This window comes from Petaurus breviceps, unplaced genomic scaffold (assembly GCF_028583685.1).
Source record: "Petaurus breviceps papuanus isolate PSGF00001 unplaced genomic scaffold, PetGlider_PUasm1.0 90977, whole genome shotgun sequence".
In the NCBI taxonomy this organism is placed as follows: domain Eukaryota; kingdom Metazoa; phylum Chordata; class Mammalia; order Diprotodontia; family Petauridae; genus Petaurus; species Petaurus breviceps.
Genome location: NW_027187391.1, coordinates 27,449,631 through 27,460,800, shown reverse-complemented (window position 1 = coordinate 27,460,800; position 11,170 = coordinate 27,449,631). Strand labels below are relative to the sequence as shown.

The 11,170-nt window shown below is 36.4% G+C and overlaps 1 pseudogene; it reads left to right on the top strand.

Annotated features, from left to right (window-relative positions):
* Positions 1-7,743: 7,743 nt before the first annotated feature.
* Positions 7,744-10,823, top strand: LOC138153170 (actin-related protein 2/3 complex subunit 1A pseudogene; annotated as a pseudogene).
* The last annotated feature ends 347 nt before the right edge of the window (positions 10,824-11,170 follow it).

Sequence of the window (11,170 nt, the reverse complement as noted above, 5' to 3'; positions counted from 1 at the left end):
ATATAAATAATAAATATATATATTATAGAAATATATATATTTCTATTCCCTTCAACTATTCTCCTACTGAGAAAAGTTTCTTAAGTTACAATTATATGGGCAAATGAATGCATATGTGAGTGTGTGTATATATGTGTACAGGTATACATGGACAGAGGGCATAGGACCAATTTAATAGGAAAGAATGATACTTAAAAGGTGAAATTAAGAGGTGATAGAGGAATATAATGAGAGGTGATGGGGAGAGACAGAATGGGATAAATCATCTCATATAGAAGAGGCAAGGGAAAACAGTTACAATGGAGGGGAAGAACAGGAAGGCAAAAGTGAATGAGTCAACCTTATTCTCATTGAATTCAGCTTAGGGATGGAATGACATACACACTAAATAGGATATCTTACCCTACAGGAGAGTAGAGGGGAAGGGGATGAGAGGTGGGGATAATGGAAGAGAGGGCAGGCAGGGGGCAGGGGGAGGGAAGTTGGAAGTACCCACTTTTGAAAAGGGACAGCATCAAAATAGAGAATAAAACAAGTGGGGGGTGAGATAGGATGGAGGGAAATATAGTCAGTCTTTCACAATATATTCACAATGGAAATGTTTTGCTTAGCTACACATGTACAACCTATAATGAATTGCTTATCTTTCCAGTAAGGGTTGGTGACAAGGGAGGAAGGGAAAGAATCTGGAATTCAAAGTTGTAAAATCAAAGTTTAAAAACATTTTTTGCACTATTATTACTATTACTTTACATGCAACTGGGAAATAAGATCTACAGGCACTAGGGCATAGAGATCCACTGTGCCCTAGTGGAAAATCATAGTGGGGATGGGGGAAGGTATGAGAGAGAGCAGATTGGAGGAGGGGATATTCAGTGGGATGGCTATTTTGAGGTGGTGGGTAGGGGAAAATGGAGAGAAAATTTGTAACTAAAAATCTTATGGAAATTAATGATGTAAACTAAAAAATAAAAAAGAGAGAAAAAAACAAAACAAAACAAAATTGTTTGACTTCTTGAAAGCCATTATCAATAAAAGAACTTAGACATCATCTTTCAAGAAATTATTCAGGAAAACTGCCCTGATATTCCAGAACCAGAGGGTAAAATAGAAATTGAAAAAAATCCACCAATCACCTTCTGAAAGAGATCCCAAAATGAAAACTGTCAGGAATATTATAGTCATATTTTAGAGTTCCAAGTCAAGGAGAAAATATTGCAAACAGCCAGAAAGAAACCATTCATGTATCATGGGGCTGTGGTCAGGATAACATAAAGTTTAGTAGTTTATACATTAAAGGCTTGGAGGGCTTGGGCTGATATTTTGGAGGGCAAAGGAGCTAAGGGATTACATCTAAGAATCACCTACACAGCAAAAATGTGTGAAAATGTGAAAAAAATCCTTCAAGGGGAAAAAGTAGATATCAATGAAATAGAATACTTTCAAACATTTTAGATGAAAATTTCAGAGCTAAATAGAAAATTTTACTTTCAAATACAAGACTCAAGAGAGCCATAAAAGGGTAAACAGAAAAAGGAAATCATAAGGAACTTACTAAGGTTGAATTGTTTACATTCCTACATGGGAAGATGATTCTTATAACTAATAAGAACTTTCTCATTATTAGGGCAGTTAAAAAGGAGTATATAAAGACAAAGGACACATGTATGAGTTAAATATGATGGGATGATATCTAAAAGAAAAAAAATTAAGGAGTGAAAAAGAGGAATGTGCTGGGAGAAAAGGAAAGGGAGAGGTTAAATGGGGTAAATTTTGTCACATAAAAGAGGCATGAAAGAGCTTTTATACAGGAGAGGAAGATAAGAGAGGTGGTGGGGAATGCTAGAGACTTACTCTCATTTGAACTGGCTCAAAACATACACATTCCATTAGGTATAGAAATCTATCTTACCCTACAGTAGGAGGGGAAGGGAATAAGAGAAGCGGGGAAGGAGACTCCTAGAAGAGAGCATGGATTATGGAGGTAGTAGTCATAACAAAACACTTTTGAGGAGGGAGAGAATAGAATAAATTGGAGGGAATAGGATGGAGGGAAATAAATAACTGTGAAAAAAATTTTGAAGCAAGTTTCTCTGATAAAGGCCTCATCTCTCAAATATATCAAGAAATGAGTCAAATTTGTGAAAATAAGACCAATTTCCCCAATTGACAAATAATAAAAAATATGAACAGTAAGTTTTCAGATGAATAAATCAAAAGTATTTATAGCCATATAAAAATGCTCTAAATTACTATTGATTAGAGAAATGCAAATGAAAACAATACTGAGGTATTAAGTCACACCTATTAGATTGGTTAATAGCACAGAAGGGAGAATGATAAATGTTTGAGGAGATGTGGAAAAATCAAGACACTGGTGCACTACTGGTGTTGTGAACTGATTCAAACATTATGCAGAAAAATTTGGGACTATGCTGAAATATTTATAGCAGCTCTTTTCAGTGGCAAAGAATTGCAAATTGACTAAATACCCATCAATTGAGGAATGGTTGAACAATTTGTGGCATATGATTGTGGTGGATAATATTGTGATATAAAAACTGAGGAACTAGATGCTCTCAGAAAAATTTGGAAAGACTAACAATGTATTGATGCAAAGTAGAGTAGAATAGTGGAGTAGAATAAGGACAACATTGTACAGAAAGATAGAAATATTGTAAAATGATCAACTGTGATTGTTGCTGTTCTCAGCAATGCAGTGATCCAAGACAACTCAGAAGGACTTATGATGAAAAATGCTATCCAACCCCAGAGAAAGAACTGATGTAATCTAAATACAGGTCAAAGCAAATTTTTTGTACTTTTTGGGGGGGTTGGGGGTAGGGAATGGTGGTTATTTTGGTCTATGCTTTCTTTTACAATTCTACTAATATGGAAATATGTTTTGCATGACTACATATGCATAATTTATATCAAATTACCTGCCTTCTTAATGAAGGGGGTGGGGAGGAAGGTGTGTGGGGTACAGGGGACCCCAAAAATCTCCTACCCAAGAAAAATTAAAAGTCAGAGTTATCTTGAGGAAAGTTTATTCAGTTCTTGCAAGAAGAGGGTGTCCCTTCCACCAGTATCAACCATCAGAATGAGGCCTGTCACAAAAGACAGAACAAGAATTTATACCCTAAGGCAGTCAAGCCCCCTCCCCCTGGCTGTCCCTTCTCCAAAAGACTGGAAGTGGGCTCTCAGTCTCAGCATGAAAATCTTCCCCAATAGTGAATAACAAAGAAGCCTGCCACTATCCCCTGTTGGATAGGACTTGGGACAGGAAACCAGGGTACTGTTCATGTCCTTATTGGGCAAATGCCAATGTGAAGAAGGGGAAGGGGCTAAAAACTTAACGCTCATTGACAGCAAGTGAAAGGGGAAAAGGTCAAAAGCCAAGGTGAAGGTCAAAAACCCCTGAAGAGGTCTAATGCTAATGTGGCAGGAGTAAAGAGTGGGGGGAGGAAGGGAGAACTCCAGCTCCCTGACTCCAGCTTACTCCCACAAAACTTATGGGCTGAGAAGTTTCACTTTTCCCATTCAAAGGGAAAGAATTTGAAATTGAATTCTAAAAATGAATGTTGAAAATTGTTTTTACATGTAATTGGGAGAAAATAAAATACTAAATTAAAAAAAAAAGATTGTAACATATTAAAGGTGGGGCTTTATTCTAGATTACCTTGACTCTGAAGCTAGCCCTGTATGCACACTATACTCTGTTGCTTCTCAATATGTATTATACAGGATGTCCCAAAAGTCTTAATGCACTTCTAAGCTATACCATGTGACAGGAAATATGGTAGAGTAGGAGAAACCAGCATGGCCAAGCTCCATTCTACAACAAATCCAACCAAAATCTGGGAAAAGCACCAGACCAAGTAATGATTATAAAGGCCAAGGAAAACACAGTGAGTCATTTTTCCAAGCCATGATCATGAATTCACCTCATAGGTGTTAAAAGGAAAATTCTACGTTTGGGACTTCACCCTGCTTAAAGAGGCAAAACTCATGAACACAAAGTTAAAAAAAGGAGTTTAGTGACACACCAAGACAGTAGGAGGTGGTGGGCTAGCTGCCGAGTTGACCTGGCATTCAAACAGATCACTGCTTTTATAGATAAAAGTAACCATCCTTCATTTAAGGGCAAAGATATTTTGATTAGATCCTGTAATCATGAGGAGGCAGGATTAATGCTGCCTGAGGTCCTCCCTAAGTATTTTAATTGACCCTCAATTCATATATGGGACTGGGATTAGTGCTAAAGAGACAGGATTCGAGTGATCAGACCACATTCAGATTGTCCTTTCCTGAAAACTGGCTACACTTAGCCAAAGTCAAGCAAGGTTAAGATTTGGGGTCATTTCAGAATGACTTGTGGACTGACTTAGGGCAGCTAGTAGTATAGTGGATTGAGTGCTGGGTTTGAAGTTAAGAAGACTCATCATCCTGAGCTCACATCTAGTCTCCGACACTTAGAAGCTGTGTGACCCTTGGCAAATCTCTTAATCCTATTTGTCTCAGTTTTCTCATCTGTAAAATGAGCTGGAGAAGGAAATGGAAAACTACTCTAATATCTTTGTCAAGAAAATCCCAAATGGAGTCAGGAAGAATGGGATATGACTGAAATGACTGAACAACAAGAAATAACCAGAGCAGGCCTGGAGAGGGATAATAGATTCAGGTTCCAAGTAAGTGATTAGGTCAGGGATTACCAACCAAAAGCAAAACCATATCATTGTAGCAGGATTCCAAAAAAAGATTCTAGCTAGTTGCAAAGGGCAGGAGCAAGAAAAAATTTACTGTAGTTCCCCTCAGGTATAAGCTTGTAATTGTATTGTCCAGACACAAATCAGGATCCAGAGACTGAAAAGCTCAGATCAGGAGGGCTATGATCATATGCTGTCCTATTGACCATGATCATATGGTGCTCTAGACCAGACTGCTTAATGCACATTTAAAATTTGCAACTCTGTGGTCTCAGCTATCCTGAGATTTTTGAAGAACCTAGTACTTAGTATAAGAGAACACTTCAGCAGGACCACAGTGGTCTATAAGAGTCCCTAATATTCCCTCCATAAGTTCATAGGGCTTGGCATTTTTATAAAATGTATATCCAGGAAGTAAGGTGGGGAAAATGTGTAAACGAACAATGCTGACCAAAAAGAGCTATTCTCAGGTTGGCTGTGACACCAGCTAGGGAGAAAAAAACGTAATTCCAAAACACACACTAGCAAATCCTCAAAGAAAAATGCAGCTTGCCCACAATTTTAACTTGCTAAAATTTCTGGTGTGGGAAGAGTGGGGGAATTAAGCAAGAGATTTTTTTTTAAGTTTGAAATCATACTGTATAAGAAATGAGAGCTCTAGAGGAAAGAATTAGAAAAGAAATGGGAAAACTGGAGGAAAGATTTGGAAGGATAATTAAAAGCTTAGTACAAGAGGTATAAAACTTTACCCAAGTAACAGAATCCTTGAAAATTAGCGTGGACCAAACAGAATTACATTAATTCATTACTGCAACAAGAAGAAAGCAAAAAAAATTAAAAAGTTAAAGAAAATAGAAAATATTTCCCATCAAAAACAATTTACAAGGAAAACAAGTCAAAGAGAAAACGATTTAAAAATCACTTTGATGAGGTATGAGCTCTGGGAGCCCCCTTGACCTCTCCTTGAGTCCTTGAGATATAGGCTCTGGGAACCCCCCTTGGGCTTTGATTAATTTGCCCCATTTGATGAGGCAATTGCATGAGGCCATAAGCCTTACTAGATTTCCCACCCTTGAGCCTATCAAAATATCAATCCACCCTTGAACTGGCCTAGCCCATCATTGTCTGTGGTCTCCAGAGACTTCCCAACCTTAATTGTTCACTGACCTCATTAACTCCTCCTGAAGACCCTCCCCAAACTCTTCCCCTAGACCACCCCTAGATGCCTCCCACAACCTTCTGTATATAAGACCCCATCCTGTCTTCATGTGTGTGAGATCTCCATAGAATAGTGACAGCAGGTAACCACTTCAACTTGCCTATCTGAAAGTCATGACAAAAACTCTTTGGATTTTCCATCATGAGACTTTTGGAATTGTCTTAGATCAATGCATTGCTTTGAAGAACTAAGTCTATCAAACTTGATCATCGAAAAATGTTGCTGTTACTGTGTACTATGTTCTCCTGTTTCTGCTCATTTCACTCAGTATCAGTTCATGTAAGTCTTTCTAGGCTTTTATGAAACCCACCTGCTTGTCATTTCTTCAATATTACTGTTACTAGAGTAAATAGTATTCCATTACATTTATATACACGTGTCATCCATTCCCCAATTGATGAGCATCCCCTCAATTTCCAATTCTTTACCACCACAAAAAGAGTTGCATTAAATATTTTTGTACATGTGGGTCCTTTTCCCTTTTTTTATGATCTCTTCAGGATATTGATTTAGTAGTGGTATTGCTGGATCAAAGGGTATATAGAGTTTTATAACTTTTTGGACATAGTTCCAAATTGCTCTCCCAAATGGTTGGAGCAGTTCACAACTCCACGTCTTCTCCAACATTTATCATTTTCCTGTTTTGTCATGTTAGCCAATCTGATAGGTGTGATGTGGTACCTCAGAGCTGTTTTAATTTGCATTTCTTTAATCAATAGTGATTTAGAGCATTTTTTTATATGACTATAGATAGCTTCAATTTGTTCATGTGAAAATTGCCAGTTCTTATCCTTTGACCATTTATCAATTGGGGAATGATTTGTATTCCCCTAAATCTGACTCAGTTCTCTCTATGTATTTAGAAATAAGGCCTGATTATCAGAGACATTAACTATAAATATTGTTTCCCAGCTTTCTGCTTCCCTTCTAATATTGGTTGCATTGGCTTTGCAACAAAAAATTTTTAATTTAATGTAATCAAAATTATCTGCTTTGCATTCAAAATGGTCTCTTTCTCTTGTTTGGTCATAAATTCTTTCCCTTCCCCATAGATTTTGCAGATAAAACTATTCCTTGTTCTCCTCATTTGTTTATACTATCACCTTTTATGTCTAAATTATATACCCATTTTGACCTTATGTTGGTATATGGTAAGATATTGGCCTGTCATAGCATTTTCCAGTTTACCCAGCAATTTTTTTTTTCAAATAGTGAGTTCTTTTCCCAGAAACTGTAGTCTTTGGGTTTAACAAACAGTAGATTACTATAGTCATTGACTACTGTGTTTTGTGTCCCTAATGTATTCCACTGGTCTACCACTCTATTTCTTAGCTAGTACCAAGTAGTTTTGATGATTGCTGCTTTGTAACATGGTTTTAGACCTGGTATGCTTAGACCATCTTCCCTTGCATTTCTTTTCATTAATTCCCTCGATATTGTAGAACTTTAGTTCTTCCTGATGAATTTTGTGATTATTTTTTTCTAATTATATAAAAATATTTTTGGTAGTTTGATTCGTACAACACTGAATAAGTAAATTAATTTATGTAGAATTGCCATTTTTATTATATAAGCTCTGCCTACCCATAAGCAACTGATATTTTTCCAATTATTTAGATCTGACTTTATTTGTGTAAAAGTATAAAAAGTGTTTTGTAATTGTGTTTATATAGTTCCTAGGTTTGTCTTGGCAGGAGGATTCCCAAATATTTTATATTGTCTACAATTAACTTTAAATGGAATTTCTCTTTCTGTCTCTTCCTGCTGGGCTTTGTTAGTAATATGCAGAAATATCTTAAACTTAATTCACTCTGGATCTCATTGATTGCACAACAATAGGTCCTTGTTCCTGGCCTCCATTTTTCTTCGAAGTGCCCGGACTTATTGGTGTCAACTACTCAGAGTCTGTGAATCCTCTGCTTTAGGAACAATCTATACCCTCCCCATCCCAGTTTTTTCCCTTTTGAAAACACTAAGAATAATGTCCTTACATCAGTTTTTACTAGAGCTAATTACCTGCCATGCATGGAACAGAGATCATACCCAGATCTCCCTTAGCCCTAATAATCATGAAATCCACATTTACAAGAATGGGCACCAGTGGGTGAAAACCCAGGAACTGAAGAAACACAATGGATGCATCACAGGTATTAACTGGGCTACCAAGAGTGATCGAATTGTAACTTGTGGTGCAGACTGTAATGCCTATATATGGAGTGAGAAAGATGGCATCTGGAAACCAACCATGGTGGTCCTGAGGATTACTTGTATAGCCACCTTTGTGAAATGGTCTCCTCTGGAGAATACATTTGCCATAGGTGGTGGAGCTCTACTGATTCCTGTGTGCTACTTTGAGTCAGAAAATGACTGGTGGGAGAGCAAACACATAAAAAAGACAATTTGCTCTACTGTTCTTAGTTTGGTGTGGCATACCAACAATGTTTTGCTGTCTCCTGGATCTTGTGACTTCAAATGCAGAGTTTTTTCTGCCTACATTAAAGAAGTTGATGAAAAGCCAGTCAGTACTCCATGGCATACCAAGATGCCTTTTGGTCAACTGATGTCAGAGTTTGGTGGTACTGGAAGTAGTGTTTGGGTCCATGGAGAAAGTTTCTCTGCCAATGGGAAGAGCCTCACTTGGGTCAGCCATGATAGTACTGTATCAGTTGTGGATGCCTCCAAAAACATGATGATTTCACAGCGGAAAACAGAATTCCTCCCACTCTTGAATGTGTCATTTGTCTCAGAATAGTGTGGTGGCTGCTGACCAGGACTACTGCCCAGTGCTGTTTAATTATGATGATCAGGACTCCTTGATCTTAGTTTCCAAATTAGACATTCCAAAACAAAGCATCCAATGCAACATCTCTGCCATGGAACACTTCCACAACATGGACAAGAGAGCCATGACTGATGATCACAACACTGTTCTAGACATGCTACACCAAAACAGTATCACCCAAGAATCTATTTATGAAGTTAACAAGCAAGACTGCAAAAAAATTTGCACCACTGGCATTGATGGAGCAAACTTGGAATTTCAGGACTTTAGAGTCATTGATCTAGGGGCTACAAATCATGTGAAACTATATTTTCTTTCTCTATCATGACAGACATTTAACAGAATGTAGATCCACCATTCACAGGAAGATGAGAAAGACATTATTACAAGTCAAAACTAAGAAAATATCCCTTGCAGTGTTTTGTTTTCATTTTTTTAAAACATAATTGGTGGATGTATTGGTTTTAAAAAATCAGTGGTGATGTCTTTTTTATTGCTATTTCATTCCATTCTTTATCAAAGCTGCTCTTTAAGTAGTTTATTGCAGAAAGTTGTCATACTAAATTAAAGGTGGGTTTTATGTAAATTTTTTGCTAGAACAATTTTTTTAAATGCAGAAAAAAATTAGGTGCCTGCCCAAGCACCACTTAATGGTTTTTTGGGGGCCCTCCTGGCTCAGAGAGAATGTAAATAATAACTGCTTCTCTTTTGGCCAGGAACCCTGAGGGTCTCCCCCTCCCAGTTTGATGTTTTTTTTTAATTAAAGGGGCCAACCCTTGACTCACTTCCTAAAGAGGACTGACTATTCACTGAATGAGTGTTGCCTCACTAGAAATGAGAACTTGAAGAGACCTTAGCTTAAAAAGGCCAAGGTCTCCTGCTACATCCAGGCCCATCTCTAGTCATCCTGATCAATATCTGATGGCTCTGGAGGAGAAAGTGAGACTGGTGACTTTACATAGCCCTTCCTTACTCAACTCAATTCAATTGCAAGTCATGTCATCATTTCCCTGATGTCCTGGTCCTCTTCCAGAATAAAGGACAAACCACAACCACAAGAGAAATGTCAATGATTTATGTGGGTTTATTTTATATCCTGCAACTTTCCCGAAGTTAATTATTTCAAATAGTTTTTAGTTGATTCTCTAGGATTCTCTAAGTATGCCATCATATCATCTGCAAAGAGTGGTACCTTTGTTTCTTCTTTGCTTATTCTGATTCCTTCAATTTCTTTTTTTTATTGCTAAAGCTAACATTTCTAGTAAAATATTGAATAACAGCTGTGAATGTACATACTTGTTTTACCCCTGATCTTACTGGAAATGCTTCTAGCTTATCCCCATAACATATAATATTTGCCAATGGTTTTGTATAGATGCTACCTATAATTTTAAGGAAAACACCATTCATTCCCATGTTCTCTAGTGTTTTTAATAGGAATGGGTGCTGTATTTTGTCAAAAGCTTTTTTGCATCTATTGAGATAATCATATGATTTCTGTTAATTTTGTTATTTATATGGTCAATTATGCTGATAGTTTTCCTAATATTGAACCACCCCTTCATTCCTGGTTTAAATCCCACCTGGTCATAGTGTATTATGCTTGTTATGAGTTGCTGAAATCACTTTGTTAATATTTTATTTAAAATTTTTGCATTTATATTCATTAGGTAAATTGGCCTATAATTTTCTTTCTCTGTTTTTGCTCTTCCTGGTTCAGGTATCAACACCATATTTATATCATAAAAAGAATTTGGTAGGACTCCATTTTTTTTTCCAAATATTTTGTGTAGCATTGGAATTAGTTGTTTTTCAGATATTTAGTAGAGTTCACTTGTAGATTCACCTGACCCAGACGGTTTTTTCTTAGGGAGTTCACTGATGGCTTGTTCAATTGCTTTTTTTAAAAGTAGGATTATTTAAGTATTTTATTTCCTCTTCCATTAATCTTGGCAATTTATATTTTTGTAAATATTCATCCAGTTCACTTAGATTTTCAGATATATTGCTATGAAATTGGACAATAATTATTGTTTGAATTTCTTCTTCATTGGTGGTGAATTCAACTTTTTCATTTTGGGGAATCTCAAGGAACTCCTTTTAGTCCCTGGAAAATCTAAAGGGGAAAATCTTAAGCTGTTAAAGATTCAAAAAGAATTTTAAAACAATTATATATGATATATGTTTACTAGTTATTGAATGGAAATAGGAAGGAGTATATATATGTATGTGTATGTATGTAAATATATAAATATATTTCCTCAGTAATGAATGACAAATTTACAAGAGATAAAGGCAATTTTTAACCACTTCCTTTTAAAACAGAAATTAAGGATCAGAATTAAATTCTGAAAAATCTAAGATGAAATGAAAAAAATCAAAAACTTAAACTGGACTCGTTTTTTAATAACAATTTTATAGTTTGCCTGAGATTAATTTACACATTCATAGAATCCTGGT